Here is an 18,033-nt window from a genome sequence, read left to right on the forward strand (position 1 = left end):
AAATGTGTATTTCACAGTAACACTTTTAGTCATTGTAGTGAGACAATGGCCTACGACCATTAATGCGTCCACTGGCAGTATTTGCTTAGCACGGTCGTTCTACATCCTACCATTTATTGTCCTATGTGACCCACAACATTCCCTGTAATACTGATTCAAAAACCACACTGTGAAATTAGGTAACTTTCACTTTAAGTTCATTAGCATCAAGAGGACACCAGTGTAAGGGGAAGTCAAAAAATACAACAATACTAGATTTACTTAAGATAACGAACCCTGTAGACAATATGCAATATAAACTTGTCATAAGGTATTTAGTGGGATCTATCTTGAAACTAATGCATTTACTCTAAAACTCAAACAGATAAGTTTTCTACAAAGAGCACTAAAAGTCTCTTTTCCTAAAAGATTTGTTTCCTAATCCATATATATGTGATGAAATAGCTATTTTCCCTAGTAAGTATAATCTACCCTTTCTTTAGAAAATTGGATTATTTAGGGGTGCCTTGGTGGGTCAGTGGATTAAGCCGCTGCCTTCGGCTCAGGTCATGGTCTCAGGGTCCTGGGATCGAGCCCCGCATCAGGCTCTCTGCTCCACAGGGAGCCTGCTTCCTCCTCTCTCTCTGCCTGCCTCTCTGCCTGCTTGTGATCTCTCTCTCTGTCAAATAAATAAATAAAATCTTTAAAAAAAAAGAGAAAATTGGATTATTTAAAAGAAAAAAATTTTAAAGCAAAATATGCAGCAAAATATTCAGATACAAGGAAAATACTACAGTGAAATAAACACATAAAATACCTTCAAAAGGAGAGGGTATTTGCAAATTCTTTGTATTAGTGTTACTAAATATCCTTCCAGGGGAACATCTGTATTCTTCCGTCCTCCAAGTAGCATGCAGTACTGCAGTGGAAATAAAAATAACTAATCGCGGGCCTCCTGGGGAGTCAAGATGGCGGGGAAGTAGGAGGAGGCACCATTTCAACCTGTACCCTAAAGTGAGCTGATTACCTACCAAAGAACTCTGACCACCCATGAAATCAGCCTGAGATCAGAATTATACACGTCTGGATCTCTACAGGAGCAGAAGATGCCAGTGGCAGGTAAAGCAGACTTGGAACGTCCAACTGATATCGGAAGATAAACAAAAGGGGGAGGGAGCCACCAGAGGTGACTGATCGGAAAGTAACACCCCAACACGAGAGTGCTCTGCGTCTGGGGACCAGCATTAACTTGGAGTCTGGTTGAAAGCACTCAAAAAACAAACAGCAAAGGATCGCGGGGGGTAATAGTGGGAACCTGGGCAGTTAGGGTCAGGGACCTAAGTCCCCGGACCCAGGACAGCCTCCCCTGGTGCGGAGCCAGAGAGAGTGCGGCGGAGAAATCAGGTCTCCGTCCCTGAGCGGCCAGTGCACCTGAACGCCAGCGCGCCCGAGAAGGAGTGGGGTCTGGCTCCCCTGAGGGGCTGGGAGCCTGGCCAGAGGGCAATCCTGAAACGCGCGCGTCCCACACCCTCCCTTGGGATAGGTGCTACTAGGCGCTAGCCTGGAGCTCTGGCAGCCAGAAAAACCAGACATTCAAGCCCGGGACAGCGGGAAAATCTCAGTGTGCGATCTCTGCTCCGAACCTCTCTGGCGGTCTGGAGCTGCCTAGACAGCCACCGCTGCCCTGGTTTTGGGTACAACGAGGAGCTCCTGCATCCCCAGGGACAGTGACTCAGAACCGACTCAGCCAGCAGCTTTTGCAAAACAGTCTGAGGCTTCTCTCTGAGAGGGAGGTTGGGGTGCTGTTTGCTCTCCTTTAAACCTCCAAAAACCATCAAAAGCTGTCAAGGCGAGAGAAAGCAGATGAAAGAACATAAAAACCCCCAGAGAACAAAAGGCTGAAAAGAACAGTTTCCTGAAAAAAAAAAGAGCTCACCCCCTTGAGGGGAGCGGGAGGACCTAACTCAGGGAACATCATTGTCTGAAAACCCACGTGGCAGGCCCCTCCCCCAGAAAACCAACCAGGAAGGAAGAAAAAAAAAAAAAGACTACAAGAGAACAATCACCACTACTTCATAAATACAACTTTTATTTTTAACTCTTTACCAATATTCTGGTTCTTTTTTTTTATACATACAGATAATTTTTTAACCTATTTACCATCACACTGAGATGTCCAGTACATCAAATTCTTTAATAACCTTCTAACCTGAACTTTTTGATACATACACCCATGTTTTTCTTTTGTTTTTCTATTTTTTTAATTCTTTTTTAATTTTAACTTAGTTTAGTCTAGTTTATTCTTTTTTAATTTTTATTTTCTACTATACATATAGAGTTAAACTTCAAGGTAATCCCCTTTCCCCAGTCAATGCTACCCCTATAGGCAAACCAGTTTCTAATCCCCCTGTAACTTAGGAAAGTTGAGTCCCTTAACAAAAACATCAAGACACCTTCAGGAAGAATCAAAATAACCTTCCTCACCCACACTGAGAATCTATAACCATTCTCCCAATTTTTCCTTCTGTCAGTGTTTCTGTGAATTTGTGTTTGTCCTGATAATATATAAACCTTATACTTGGGGTTCTTTCTGATGAGGTTCTTCCCTTTTTTTTTTGCTTATATATACATATTTTTTTCTCTTGTCATATACTTTTATCACTCTTTTTGTCTGTCTGTTTTTGTTTGACACTCCACAAATCATACCTTGTGGCCCATTTGGGCTGAGCCTTCTCTTTTATCTTCCCTTTTTTTCCTATCTCTCTCTCTTTCTTTTTTTCCTTTTTTCTTTCCCCCCCTTTTTTTTTTCTTTCTTCTTCTCTATTTCTTTTTCTTCTCGTTTTTCTCTCATTTGGGTGGGGAATCCTGATTGCACAGAAGCGTTCCAGGGTGCACATTGACTGCACCACAATCAATAAGTCCAGCTGCATCTGTTTAGTCATCTCTTACCAAAATGACTAGGAGGAGGAATACCCAACAGAAGAAAAATACAGAGGATGGGCCTTCTGCAACTGAGCTAATGGCTATCGACATAGACAATATGTCAGAAAAGGAATTCAGACTAACAATTATCCAGGCAATAGCTAGGTTGGAGAAAGCCATGGATGACCAAACAGAATTGATTAGGGCAGAACTGAAAGCCACCAGGGATGATGTTCAAAATGCTCTCAATGAGTTCCAATCCAATCTAAATTCTCTAAAAGCTAGGGTAACTGAGACAGAAGATAGAATTAGTGATCTGGAGGACAAACAGATAGAGAGAAAGGATCAGGAGGAAGCCTGGAACAAACAGCTCAGAAGCCACGAAAACAGAATCAGGGAAATAAACGATGCCATGAAACGTTCCAATGTCAGAATTATTGGAATCCCTGAAGGGGAAGAAAAAGAAAGAAGTCTAGAAGATATAGTGGAAGAAGTTGTCTATGAAAATTTTCCCAATCTCACGAATGGAAACAACGTTCATGTACTAGAGGCAGAAAGATTTCCTCCCAAGATTTTAAATTCTCGAAAGTCCTCACGGCACCTTATCATTAGAATGGGGAATTTTGTTTCAAGAGAGACCCTCTTAAAAGCAGCTAGGACAAAGAAGCTTCTTACATACAGAGGAAAGCCCATTAGAATAACGTCAGACCTTTCCACAGAGACCTGGAAAGCCAGGAAGGGCTGGCAAAATATATTCAGAGTACTAAATGAGAAGAACATGCAACCAAGAATACTCTATCCAGCAAGACTGACATTTAAAATGGATGGAGAGATAAAGAGTTTCCAAGACCGGCAAGGCTTAAAAGACTATGCAACCACCAAGCCGACACTGCAGGAAATATTAAGGGGGGTCCTATAAGAGAGGAAAAATCCTAAGAATATCATTGAACAGAAATACAGAAACAATCTATAGACAGAAAGACTTCAAAGGCAACACGATGTCAATAAAAACCTATCTCTCAATAATCACTCTCAATGTGAATGGCCTAAATGCACCCATAAAACGACACAGGGTTGCAGATTGGATAAAACGACAGGACCCATCCATATGTTGTCTACAAGAGACCCATTTTGAACCTAAGGATACACCCAGACTGAAAGTGAAGGGATGGAGAAGAATCTTTCATGCCAATGGGCCTCAAAAGAAGGCCAGAGTAGCGATTCTCATATCAGATAAATTAGATTTTAAACTAAAGACTGTATTCAGAGATACAGAAGGACACTACATAATTCTTCAAGGGACTATCCGCCAAGACGATCTAACAATTGTGAATATCTATGCACCCAATATGGGAGCACCCAATTACATAAGAAAACTATTAATCAAGATAAAGAGTCATATTGATACGAATACAATAATAGTAGGAGACCTTAATACGCCTCCCTCAGAAATAGACAGATCATCGAAGCAGAAAATTAATAAAGAAATAAGAGCATTGAATGAAACATTGGACCAGATGGACCTCATCGACGTATACAGAACATTCCACCCTAAAACAACAGAATATTCATTCTTCTCAAGTGCACATGGAACCTTCGCCAGAATAGACCACATACTGGGTCACAAAGCAGGACTCAACCGATACCAAAAGACTGACATTATTCCCTGCATATTCTCCGATCACAATGCTTTGAAACTGGAGCTCAATCACAAGGAAAAGTTCAGAAGGAACTCAAACACCTGGAAGCTAAAGACCACCTTGCTTAAGAATGCTTGGATCAACCAGGAGATCAAAGACAAACTTAAACAATTCATGGAAACCAATGAGAATGATGACACCTCAGTCCAAAACCTATGGGATACAGCAAAGGCGGTTCTAAGGGGGAAATACATAGCCATCCAAGCCTCCCTCAAAAACATTGAAAAATCCAGAATACACCAGCTGTCTCTACACCTTAAAGAACTGGAGAATCAACAACAAATCAAACCAACTCCACATGCAAGAAGGGAAATAATCAAGATTAGAGCAGAGATCAATGAGGTAGAAACGAGAGATACAGTAGAACGTATCAATGAAACTAGAAGCTGGTTTTTTGAAAGAATCAATAAGATCGATAAACCATTGGCCACACTAATCCAAAAGAAAAGAGAGAAAGCCCACATTAATAAAATTATGACTGAAAAGGGAGAGATCACAACTAACACCAAGGAAATAGAAACAATCATCAGAAATTATTACCAACAGTTATATGCCAATAAGCTAAGCAACCTAGATGAAATGGATGCATTCCTGGAAAGCTACAAACTCCCAAAATTGAACCAGGAAGAAATTGACAACCTGAATAGACCGATATCTAGTAATGAGATTGAAGTAGTGATCAAAAACCTCCCAAAAAACAAGAGCCCAGGACCTGACGGATTCCCTGGGGAATTCTACCAAACTTTCAAAGAAGAAATAACACCAATTCTCCTGAAGCTGTTCCAAAAAATTGAAGCAGAAGGAAAACTTCCAGACTCTTTTTATGAAGCCAGCATTACCCTGATCCCCAAACCAGGCAAAGACCCTACCAAAAAGGAGAATTTCAGACCAATATCACTGATGAATATGGATGCAAAGATTCTCAACAAGATCCTAGCAAACAGGATCCAGCAGCACATTCAAAAGATTATCCACCATGACCAGGTGGGATTCATCCCTGGGTTGCAAGGTTGGTTCAACATTTGCAAATCAATCAGTGTGATAGAACACATCAATAAGAGAAGAGAGAAGAACCACATGGTCCTCTCAATGGATGCAGAAAAAGCATTGGACAAAATCCAGCATCCGTTCCTGATGAAAACGCTTCAAAGTATAGGGATAGAGGGAACATTCCTGAACTTCATAAAATCTATCTATGAAAGACCCACAGCAAATATCATCCTCAATGGGAAAAAGCTTTCAGCCTTCCCGTTGAGATCAGGAACACGACAAGGATGCCCACTCTTACCACTCTTGTTCAACATAGTATTAGAACTTTTAGCAACGGCAATCAGACAACAAAGAGAAATAAAAGGTATCCAAATTGGCAAGGAAGAAGTCAAACTCTCTCTCTTCGCAGATGACATGATTCTTTATATGGAAAACCCCAAAGACTCCACCCCCAAACTACTAGAACTCATACAGCAATTCAGTAACGTGGCAGGATACAAAGTCAATGTACAGAAATCAGTGGCTTTCTTATACACTAACAATGAAAATACAGAAAGGGAAATTAGAGAATCGATTCCATTTACTATAGCACCAAGAACCATAAGATACTTGGGCATAAACCTAACCAAAGAAGTAAAGGACCTGTACTCGAGGAACTACAGAACACTCATGAAGGAAATTGAAGAAGACACAAAAATATGGAAGACTGTTCCATGCTCTTGGATTGGAAGAATAAACATTGTTAAAACGTCTATACTGCCTAGAGCAATCTATACTTTTAATGCCATTCCGATCAAAATTCCACCAATATTTTTCAAAGAGCTGGAGCAAATAATCCTAAAATTTGTATGGACCCAGAAGAGACCCCGAATTGCTAAGGAAATGTTGAAAAACAAAAACAAAACTGGCGGCATCACGTTACCCGATTTCAAGCTTTACTACAAAGCTGTGATCACCAAGACAGTGTGGTACTGGCATAAAAACAGACCCATAGACCAGTGGAACAGAGTGGAGAGCCCAGATATGGACCCTCAACTCTATGGTCAAATAATCTTCGACAAAACAGGAAAAAATATTCAATGGAAAAAAGACAGTCTCTTCAATAAATGGTGCTGGGAAAACTGGACAGTGATATGTAGAAGAATGAAACTCGACCATTCTCTTACACCATACACAAAGATAAACTCGAAATGGATAAAAGACCTCAACGTGAGACAGGAATCTATCAGAATCCTAGAGGAGAACATAGGCAGTAACCTCTTCGATATCAGCCACAGCAACTTCTTTCAAGATATGTCTCCAAAGGCCAAGGAAACTAAAGCAAAAATGAACTTTTCGGACTTCATCAAGATCAAAAGCTTCTGCACAGCAAAGGAAACAGTCAACAAAACAAAGAGGCAACCCACGGAATGGGAGAAGATATTTGCAAATGACAGTACAGACAAAAGGTTGATATCCAGGATCTATAAAGAACTTCTCAAACTCAACACACACAAAACAGATAATCATATCAAAAAATGGGCAGAAGATATGAACAGACACTTCTCCAACGAAGACATACAAATGGCTATCAGACACATGAAAAAATGTTCATCATCACTAGCCATCAGAGAGATTCAAATTAAAACAACATTGAGATACCACCTAACACCAGTTAGAATGGCCAAAATTAGCAAGACAGGAAACAACGTGTGTTGGAGAGGATGTGGAGAAAGGGGAACCCTCTTACACTGTTGGTTGGAATGCAAGTTAGTGCAGTCACTTTGGAGAACAGTGTGGAGACTCCTCAAAAAATTAAAAATAGAGCTTCCCTATGACCCTGCAATTGCACTGCTGGGTATTTACCCCAAAGATACAGATGTAGTGAAAAGAAGGGCCATCTGTACCCCAATGTTTATTGCAGCAATGGGTATGGTCGCCAAACTGTGGAAGATGCCCTTCAATGGATGAATGGATAAGGAAGATGTGGTCCATATACACAATGGAGTATTATGCCTCCATCAGAAAGGACGAATACCCAACTTTTGTAGCAACATGGACGGGACTGGAAGTAATTATGCTGAGCAAAATAAGTCAAGCAGAGAGAGTCAAGTATCATATGGTCTCACCTATTTGTGGAGCATAACAAATAACATGGAGGACATGGGGAGATGGAGAGGAGAGGGAGTTTAGGGAAACTGGAAGGGGAGATGAACCATGAGAGACTATGGACTCTGAAAAACAACCAGAGGGTTATGAAGGGGCGGCAGGGGGGTGGGGGGGGGTGGGAGGTTGAGGAACCAGGTGGTGGGTAATAGGGAGGGCACGTACTGCATGGAGCACTGGGTGTGATGCCAAAACAATGAACACTGTTATGCTGTAAATAAACAAATAAAAATAAATATAAAAAAAAATAACTAATCGCAATTTTTTAAACCTGGAGCCATGAAATTTTCTTCTGTCAAAAAATTTTCTGCTAAAATCTTTTGAAAGCCTGTCTTTATACCTTCTTTCTCTGAGATGAGCCTGTGAAATCAAAAAGAACATTGACAGAAGACAAAGAGAAGTATTTTTGTATCATGTTAGTTATAGAAACTAAAATATGTTTTAAATAATTTTTATGTACTATCCTCTAAAGTCTGAGGAAAAAGATATAGGATAGAGATGGAGGAATAAATGATGGGTAGGTGGATGGATGGATGGATGGACAGATGGGTGGATGAATGGACTGATGGATAAATAAATAACAGACACAGAGATACACAGATCAATCCTGCTTATAAAAGGAGTTGTGTTGTAGCTGAATTGTGGTGTTGTGCTGTGTTGTAAACAGCAGGGCCTGAAGACAACCAGGTTCTATACATCCTCACCACTGACTAGTGATGTAACTTTGGGTTGATTTCAGAATGCTAGTTTTCCTGCCTGTAAAACTGTCATGCTTTAACCAAGTGATTGCTCAGTCACTTTTAGCTATAATACCCCACCAGTGACAATGGCCAGTCATTCTCTGAGAAGGAGGTCAAGTATGATCACCAAAGAGGCAAAATGAATGGAGAAATCTCAAAAGCAGCAATCAGAATAACATGAAATAGAAGGAAAATCAACTCTGATTAAAAAAAAAACCCTATATCCTCTGAAGCATCTGGTCTTTATTTTATAATTTAAGTATCAATTTAAAAAAGAAAAAGATTAGAAACTTGTGCCAAATCCTTTTCCTACAATGCCTATCAGAGTGACTGGCAAAAAGAAAGTAGTGGATAAATATGTAATAAACGGAGAAAAGGGCTCCTCAAATAACATACTGATAATTTAGCAACCTTTATACCAGCATTTTACAAGGGTTGAGACTACTGTCCTACATTCATTGAGAAGAGAGACCAAGAGCTGAGCAGGAAAGGATGAAAAAGAAAAGACTGGGGGTAGCAGTATCTGCTCCCCAACCCCCGACTGTCGTGAGCAACTTGGCTTTAGCCAAGTGTATTTGAGTCAGCAAAACTAACATCATGACTTTAACTTCACCCAGACACTTTAGAAGACGGGGGAGCAAAGAAGTGTTCTGACTCAAGCGTGCTCTTTGAGGGCTTCATCCCCCATTGCAATCAGTTTATCAAAATATTTTTTCCAACCCCGCACGGTGTTGTCCCCAGAGGAACCGTATGAAACACAACTATGTACATCTCACTGTATTTCCAGTGATGTTTCAGCACTTTTACATACGTTAGCGCCCCTTATAAACACAGCCACCCCTTTCCCTAGCCCCACGTTGAGGTACCCTAAGAAATTCATGACTGCTTAACACACTGTTATTTCCTTGTCTAAGAGGACTGTACAGAACATGAACTGTCTTCATAATAGCAGAGGTGGGTTGTCACTTTAGACTGGCTTATGAAAGCCAACTCTCTCTCCATGCGTCTACAAAGAATATCTTCTAAATGAGCTCCCACAGATCTCCCTGATGATGAAAACTGTGCCAGCATACCCAAGTACCCAAATAATACCATCACCAAATCTGTAAACTCTTACCTGTCTTCCCAAGGGTGACTGTTATTATCCCCCATTTTATGGAGATGGAAAGTGACACCAGCGACAAAATCAATTTCTTAATGTCATTCAGGTAATTAGAGATCACTTAGTACCAGAGCAGGTATTATAAAAGCCAGGTTTCCTACCAGACTATGTGCTGCAGGATCATCTAAAAATCAAAACTCTTCAGACTTGACTGGCATGGCTTGACACAATTCAGTCAATAAACTAGATCAAGGGGATCAAAGAGTCAACTGTGCTGAGAACAGACTGGATTCACTAAGACAATGAAGTTTTAACACCTCCTAAAAAGCTCTAAAATTTTAGTGGCATAGAAGCCTCTTCTGGCTGTGGCAGAGAAAAGGGATCAGTAAATCCTCTTCCTAAAAAAAAAAACTGCAACCTCAGCAAAATTGTCAAAATATCAACTTCAGGGCTCTGGAAATCAACTAAAGTCAAACAAAAAGAACAGAGAAGTATTTTTTCATGAAAAACTGCAGAAATTTCTGGTAAGAAAGGTGGGAGTCTATAGCATTCTCACAAGAGCTTCTCCCACCTTCCCTGCTTCTTTGTGCCCCAACCCTCCTCAGCTCACCCTGCACAGTGGCCCTATCAAAACGGTGCTTCCACAGTGGCTCTCCTGCAGTGGCCCCATCACAGGGGTCCTGACATAGTGATAGACCCTGAAAACCTGCTTTCAGGTGGGGCTGCAGAAAGTAAATATCTCACTCCTGAGGGCATTGTCAATAAAGTTAGCACACCATATAAGAAAAAGGGAGAATGCCCACAATTCCGTTGGCCTGAGATTACAGCCCTCTTTGGAGCAGATATCAGGCTGTGCATCTGTAGAAAAGACCCAAGGGGGAAGCGGTGTCCCCATGGAAAGAAAAACCTAGATCTGACTTGAAAATTGCCTACCCTCTGAATGTCTCCCCCACCCCCCCTAAAGTAACACATAGATCCATAGACAAGATGATTAACGATGTTTGGTCACCTCTGACAAACCACCGACAGAACTAATTTAAGCAGTTACTGGAGTGACCCCTAAAAAGAGAGGCTAAATTAAAAAACAAAAAATTGAGTAGAGAGAGCAGTTGTACATACAAGAGTCACAGGTTCTTGAATCAAGTCCAGGAAAGTTACAAAAAGACAAAACAGAACAACACAAACAAAAAACAACAACCAACTTCAGGAAATAGACTTGATAAATTAAGATGAATATTGTTCTTAGAGCAATCACGCCCCCCAAAAAATAGTTCAAAAAAATCAACAGAGGAAATAAAACAGTACACTAAGGAAGGTAAAGGAGGAACAGAGGGGCAACAACAAAAACACATACAGAAAAAACAATAAAACGGTACCTGTCAATACAACAATATCAATAATTCAGTTAAAGATCAATGAATGGAACACTCCAATCAAAAGTCAGAGATGATCAGGCTGGATAAAAAAATCAAGATCCATAATGATGTACTATAGTTGGCTAATTGAATTTAAATAAAGTAAAATTTTAAAAAAAGGCAAGATCCAACTATATACTGTCTCCCAGAGACATGTTTTAGATTCAAAGACCTAAATAGTTTGTAAGGAAAATACTGGAAAAAGATACGCAAACAGTACAAGAAGTGCCATGGCTATAATAATATCAGCCAAAACAGAATTTAAGGAAAGAAATATCCTTAGGGACAAAGAAAAACATTTTATGATCAATAGAAATACAAACACAAGCACTTTCAATGAGTATATATTTAACAACAGAGCCCCAAAACATATAAAACAAAACTGACATAATTGAAAGGCAAGACAGACAATTTAACAATTATACCTATAGATTTCAATATCCTACCCTCAATAACTGACAGAACACCTAGAGGAAAAGAGAAAGAAGAGAAGAACAACACTATGAACAAAACTGACCTAACATTTATAGAACATTCCACCCAACAGTTACAGAATATGCATAGTTTTTAAGCACACATGGAGCATACAGAGAGGGGGAAAAAAACAAACAAACAAAAAACTCCAGGACAGACCATATGCTAAACCATAAAAATGTCTTAATGAATTTAAAAAGATTTAAATGATTTAATTATGTTCTCTGACCAAAATGGAATTAAATTTAAAAAGTCAACTACAGGAAGAAATCTGGAAAATTCCAACCTTGGAAAATAAAATAAAGGAATGTTAAAACTGATCATTCTAAGATTTTACCTTACTGACAAGCTCAAAAGTCAACCGGCCAGAGATTTCTGGATGCTGGAAGAACACATGAAACTCCTAGGCCAGAGCTACGGACTTTTTTTTTTTCCTGAAAGCAACAGCAGTAGCCAGAGTATCATTATTTTGGGACCAGTTTGCCAAGGCTCAGTTCCCAAATCGCAACACAAGAAAGACCAGGTGGCCCATGCACATGGATACCTGGAAAGGAGACCTGAGGCTAAGAACCATGCATCTTTCATGAGGGCAGCAGGCGTGACTGCCTGCCGCTTAGGAGGAAGAGAATATCTCTACCTTCTGATATAAATATCCTTTATACCGTGATATAAACATCCTTTAAAGATCAGCCAGAACAAAAGCAGTCAGTTCCTCCACTCAGAAAATGTGCAGGGACACAGTCCCATGCAGAACTGCCTTCCAAGACAAACTCTAAATAAAGGATAGATGACAGATGCTACAAAGGAAACTAGACCTTTTCAACAACTGAATGAAACTGAAAACACATGTAAAATTTTATGGAATAAAACTAATGCAGTGTGTAGGACAAAATTCATAGCTTTAAACACCTACGTCGGAAAAAGCAAAAAGGTCCCAATAAAAACTCTTGACAAACTATGAATATAGTGGAACTTCTTCAACTGGAAGAGGACATCCGCGACAGTTAACTTCACACTTCATGATGAAAAACTGATTTATTTCCCCCAAGATCAGAAACAAGGCAGGCATGTCTGTTCTTATCACTTCTATTCAATAGTAAACTGGTTCTAACCAGTGCAAAACCCAGGGGGGGAAAAAGACATCTATATTGAAAAGGAAGTAATATAACTGTCTTTACTCTCAGATGACTTCATTCTATATGTAAAGTGTCCTAAAGAATCTACCAAAAAACTACTAGAACTAATACATGAATTTAAAGCACACAATACAAAAATATAAACAAAAATAAATAAAAGTCACATGCTTATATGGTAGCAATGAGCAGTCCAAAAAATGATATTAAGATCATTCCACTTAGTGAAATAAGTCAATCGCAGAAAGATAACTATCATATGATCTCCCTGATATGAGGACGTGGAGATGGAACATGGGGGGTTAGGGGATAGGAGAAGAATAAATGAAATGAGATGGGATTGGGAGGGAGACAAACCAAGTGACTCTTAATCTCACAAAACAAACTGAGGGTTGCTGGGGGAGGGGGGGTGGGAGAGGGGGAGGGGGCTATGGACATTGGGGAGGGTATGTGCTATGGTGAGTGCTGTGAAGTATATAAACCTGGCGATTCACAGACCTGTACCCCTGGGGATAAAAATACATTATATGTTTAAAAAAAAAAAGAAAGAAATAAAAAATTTTAAAAAAAGAAAAGAAAAAATCATCCCGATCACAGCAGCATCAAAAAGAGCAAAATACTTGGGAAAAAAATTAACAAAGTAAGTATAAAACCTGAATACAGACTTCTTAAATAAAATGAAAATATGTTCATATGGAAAAAATTTAATAAATCCTACTTCAACAAAATGTAAGAATTTTGATGTCCAAAAGATAACATTTTTAAACAAACCACACTGAGTGGAAATATTCACAAATTATATGTCAGATACAGAAGATGTGTTCCAAAATAAAGAACACTTATAGCTCAATATAAGATAAACATCTCAATTTAAAAATGGAACAAAAGATTTGAATAAGCATTTCACCAACAGGATATATGAATGTCTAATAAGAACATTGAAAGCATGCCTGATATCAGTGGTCATGAGAGAAATGCAAATAAAAATCATCTTGAGATAAACTACACATCCACTAACCCAGCTATAATTGCAACTGGTAATACCATGTGTTTGCAAAAATATAAAGAAACTGCAAACGTACATTGCTGGTGTATATGGCACAGTCATTTTGGCAGTTTCTTAAATATACACTTACTATGACCTAGCAATTCCACTCTTAGCATCCATCCAAGAGAATGAAAATATCCAAAGACTTGTACATGAATGTTCATCTCACCATCGTTTAGAAAACAGTTCCACTGGACATTTCCTGACTTTTTCTATACTAATACCTCTCTCTGAAAAGATCTTCAAGGCCCATCATTAATCATACTTGCTTGCTGACCCAAAGTCCATACACCGGCAAATGGATAAATAAAATATGGTATAGCCATACAACGAATACTATCCGGCAATAAAAATGAATGGCATATGGATACATGTTACAATGGAGATGAACCTCAAAACGTTTACTCAGTAGAAGAAACCAGGTGTAAAATATTACATTGAACAATTCTATTTATAAGAACTATCCAGAAAAGGCAAACTACAGAGATTGAAAGTAAATCAATGATTGCCTAGAGTTTACAGGGGTTGTAGAGATGAGCCATGAGCAGGCATGAGGGACTTTTCAGGGTGCTAGAAATCTCTATAACTGGATAGTGGGGATGGTTCCTCCACTCCACAATTGGCTAAATAGTATTGAATTGTACACTTACAATGTGGTCCTCACGGGCAATTAAATTGTCCAAATTACTACCAAAATATGCATTTCTCTGTGCTATCCTAAAGAAATAAAATATATATTCTTGGGATCTGGGTGGTTCAGTGGGTTAAAGCCTCTGCCTTCGGCTCAGGTCATGATCCCAGGGTCCTGGGATCGAGCCCCACATCCGGCTCTCTGCTTAGCGGGGAGCCTGCTTCTCCCTCTCTCTCTGCCTGCCTCTCTGCCTACTTGTGATCTCTGTCTGTCAAATAAATAAATAAATAAAATCTTTAAAAAAAAAACATATATTCTTATTCTTTCTGTGGAAAGTGAGTAAGGAACTTATGCAGGAGAAAGTTCAATCTTTAAATTTCTTTTCTACTATACCCACGAATCGCTTCCTTCCTGTGACGGCCCCACTTACAGCTCTCTTAGCAAAAGCAAATGAAACCCTAGGGAGCTGAGGGATATACAAGCGATGATGAACTCTGGCATAAATGTCTTCTCTCACTAAGAATCTGAGGTTCTCACAAACAATTCATAGTCAGCCAGGAGAGGCCATTATCAGTGTTTTCCCATCCATGAGCTTCTGCCAACTCTCCCTTCTTAAGATTAGAGTCCTTTGGGACTCTAGTCTCCTAGCCCGGACACATTTAAAGCATTGTCCCATGAGTAATTAACCACATTGACGTTAGTCCTTAGTTCCTTAGAGAGCCTAGCAACAAATCACAGCGTATGGTAACACTCATATATATACTTACCAAAAGAAATGTGCGGATTGTTCTTATTTTGTTAAGTTCAAGAAGCAATTTCTATGCCTTCTCATGGTTACTACAATATTCATCATAGATACCAAACTTGTCTTTCTGTGAATTCGAATAAGGATAAGTTAGAGTCATGGTAATACCGATTTGGAAAGATCAACCTGTGTGATGTTTGCGAACATATTTTATGTGTCCAAAGCGTTTACTATATTTTGGGAGCTCTACTCTATGTATGTATCTAAGCACACTTCATTTACCAATTTTCTCTGATTCAAGAAGAATAATCTAGGAAAAAAGGTTATACAAACTAGAGTCCAATATGATGAATGCAATACTAAGTAAATGAGCCAAATGGTAGCAAATTACAGAGAAGAGAGTGCTTAGCTTTCCTGAGAGGGTTCAGATACAGCTTTAAAAAGAAATAAAAGGGCGCCTGGGTGGCTCAGTGGGTTAAGCCGCTGCCTTCGGCTCAGGTCATGATCTCAGGGTCCTGGGATCGAGTCCCACATCAGGCTCTCTGCTCGGCAGGAAGCCTGCTTCCTTCTCTCTCTCTGCCTGCCTCTCTGCCTGCTTGTGATCTCTCTCTGTCAAATAAATAAAATCTTAAAAAAAAAGTAGTATCTGAGCAAGGTTCAGAGAGATGAATGCATCATTCCCAGGCAGGGTGAGGGAAGAAAGCATTTTAGGAACAGGGAAAAGCATGTGCCTGATCATGCAGGAATAGAGGAACCTAATACCCTGCAGTTCACATGCACCAATCTGGACAGCTGTGTTTAGGAGGGACATGGACAAACAAGAGAATAGTCAGCAACAAGTGACTAAGATAATGATGGACTTAGAGTCTCCAAATATGAGACTCTCTGTGACAAAGTATGAGAGGTCATTTCAAGTAGAATCATTTGTTAGTATAATAAAGTAAGGAAATGGTAGCTACTTTCAGACAGCTGTCATAGTGTAATGGGACTTACAACACTGTGTAGCTCCAAAACACAAAACTAAGACCACTGGGTGGACATTGCAAGGGCAATCCATAATGGGCAGTGGTAGGCAGATTCAGGATTAACATAAAGATCTTCTAGTGTTTATAGCTTTCATTAAAAGTGATCAAGTAGGAACAAGATAAATAACCTTCGTATTTGCCACAGAAGGGGTACTTTCAAAAAGGGAGTAATTTCACCATCATGACCTCTAAGCATCCTTCTGTCATTAGATTTTTCTCTCAGCGGCTAGGATTAGTATCTATCAAAGCAACTCCAATAAGAGGAAGACACAGAAAATGTATTGATCAAATATTAGAACCGAAGTACACCCTCTGGAATTTCCATGACATACATTTGGAAAGCAACACTGAGTGCTATTTTATATAGCCAGCAAAAAATATATTGAGTTACTTATTTCAAGAGATGGTATGACCCAGAAGGAAATACGCTTCAGAAATAGTTTAGCTAAATTCATGGATGACAGATTCATAGTGTGTTACTGAGGAAATGGATGTCAGAGTGCAAGATTCCCATGTGAGGCCCTGGACTAAGGCAGCAGATGCTTCAGCTGGCCGAAGATGTGAATTCCTTCATGAAGAGGGACAGTCTGCATTAAGTGCACACAAACATGCGTGGTTTCCAGTCATACCCAAGGAAAGTACGGCTTGATCTTCCTGCGCCAAGGAGCCTCTCTCCATTTAATATTAAGTACCTTTATGAAATATTTCCTGCAGCTTTGCCCACTCCAGACAGAATTACAGACCTAAAAATTACATACCGTTAACTTTCTAAAGGCTAAATAGAAATAAAAATAAACAAAAATTGACTTCTGTGACAAAATATTCTTTTGCATTTTTAAATAAAACATCAATTGTATGGCATTTTGGTACAGAGAGGAATTCAGGTGGGTGAAAATTAGCATCAGTGAAATGTTATAAATAGCAGCACTATTTTTTTTTTTTGCTATGAATGCCCTTCAGTTCTGAAAATAATTTTCATTTTATAGGTGACTTCTTACTTTATAAATCAATTGCACAAATAATTTCAACTATCCTGTCCGAAGAGACGGAAATGATTACATGAGCATGATGTGTAATTTGAAACAAGGAAGGACTGACTGGTTATTCTTCTGCACCACTCAGTACGACCTTCTGAGAAACTACCCTTGAAAAACAACGAGACTCTGGTGTCTGTGTACCTAGAGTGACAGGGCTCATTCACCTGCAGGCTTGTCACCAGCCCATTAACAAGAAAACATTCTGACTCACAAAAGGCTCATCACGCCATTCTAAGAGTAAGGATTTTCTGCCTCAAAAAGGAAATGCTCTATGTTTGGGGGAAACATAAAAATCCATTCATTATGAACAGCCTGAATATTCATTAGGATTCAAAGCTACAGAGAATGCCAAGAACTAACTTGTTGGAAAAAAGAAAAGGCTGTTTGTTCTTCACTGAATAAAATGGATGATGTGAGGACCTCACCCCTTTCCTGGCTCTCAGTGGAAGATTTCATTGGCCTTAAAAGACCCCAAACTTTCGGTGTCACATTTTACTTCTACACTGAATTCTCACATGCTACTGTGCCAAAAGCTAAACCTTAAAATCTGGGGGATGGGCAGAGCTTCTAAAATAAACAGAAATTGATCTTACAAAGTGAAGAAAGCAGGTTCCCACTTCTTGTTGAGTGTTAGGTTCTGGATGCAGGCATTCTTCCACGCCTTTTAAAAATTCCTTAGGTACAGCAAGGATATCTTCAATATTTGAGAACAGCATCTACAAATAAATATAGTAAGTGCAATAGTGAAGCAGGTCAAAAAAAAAGTCCATGAGAGGATAGTATTCTCTTTGCAAGCTGAAAATTTCAGGGCATGCTTATCCTTTCTAACCACGAAAAGGGCAGAGGACCAATTTTGTCTGGATATCCTTTCTACTCCTACACAGCTCTGGGAACCAGGAACCCATTCCTGGCTCTCAGGAAAAGCCCGAATAATTAAATCCAAGCGT

General features: G+C 39.4%; 1 long non-coding RNA gene across 1 annotated transcript; it reads right to left on the bottom strand.

The window, feature by feature from the left end:
• Window positions 1-808: 808 nt before the first annotated feature.
• LOC123925648 lies at window positions 809-17,735 on the bottom strand. The gene is made up of 3 exons (XR_006815056.1): window positions 17,680-17,735; window positions 15,047-15,151; window positions 809-898 (listed from the first exon to the last, which is right to left on the bottom strand). It is a non-coding gene; the product is annotated as an uncharacterized LOC123925648 (long non-coding RNA).
• Window positions 17,736-18,033: the final 298 nt, after the last annotated feature.

This window comes from Meles meles, chromosome 1, assembly GCF_922984935.1.
Source record: "Meles meles chromosome 1, mMelMel3.1 paternal haplotype, whole genome shotgun sequence".
In the NCBI taxonomy this organism is placed as follows: domain Eukaryota; kingdom Metazoa; phylum Chordata; class Mammalia; order Carnivora; family Mustelidae; genus Meles; species Meles meles.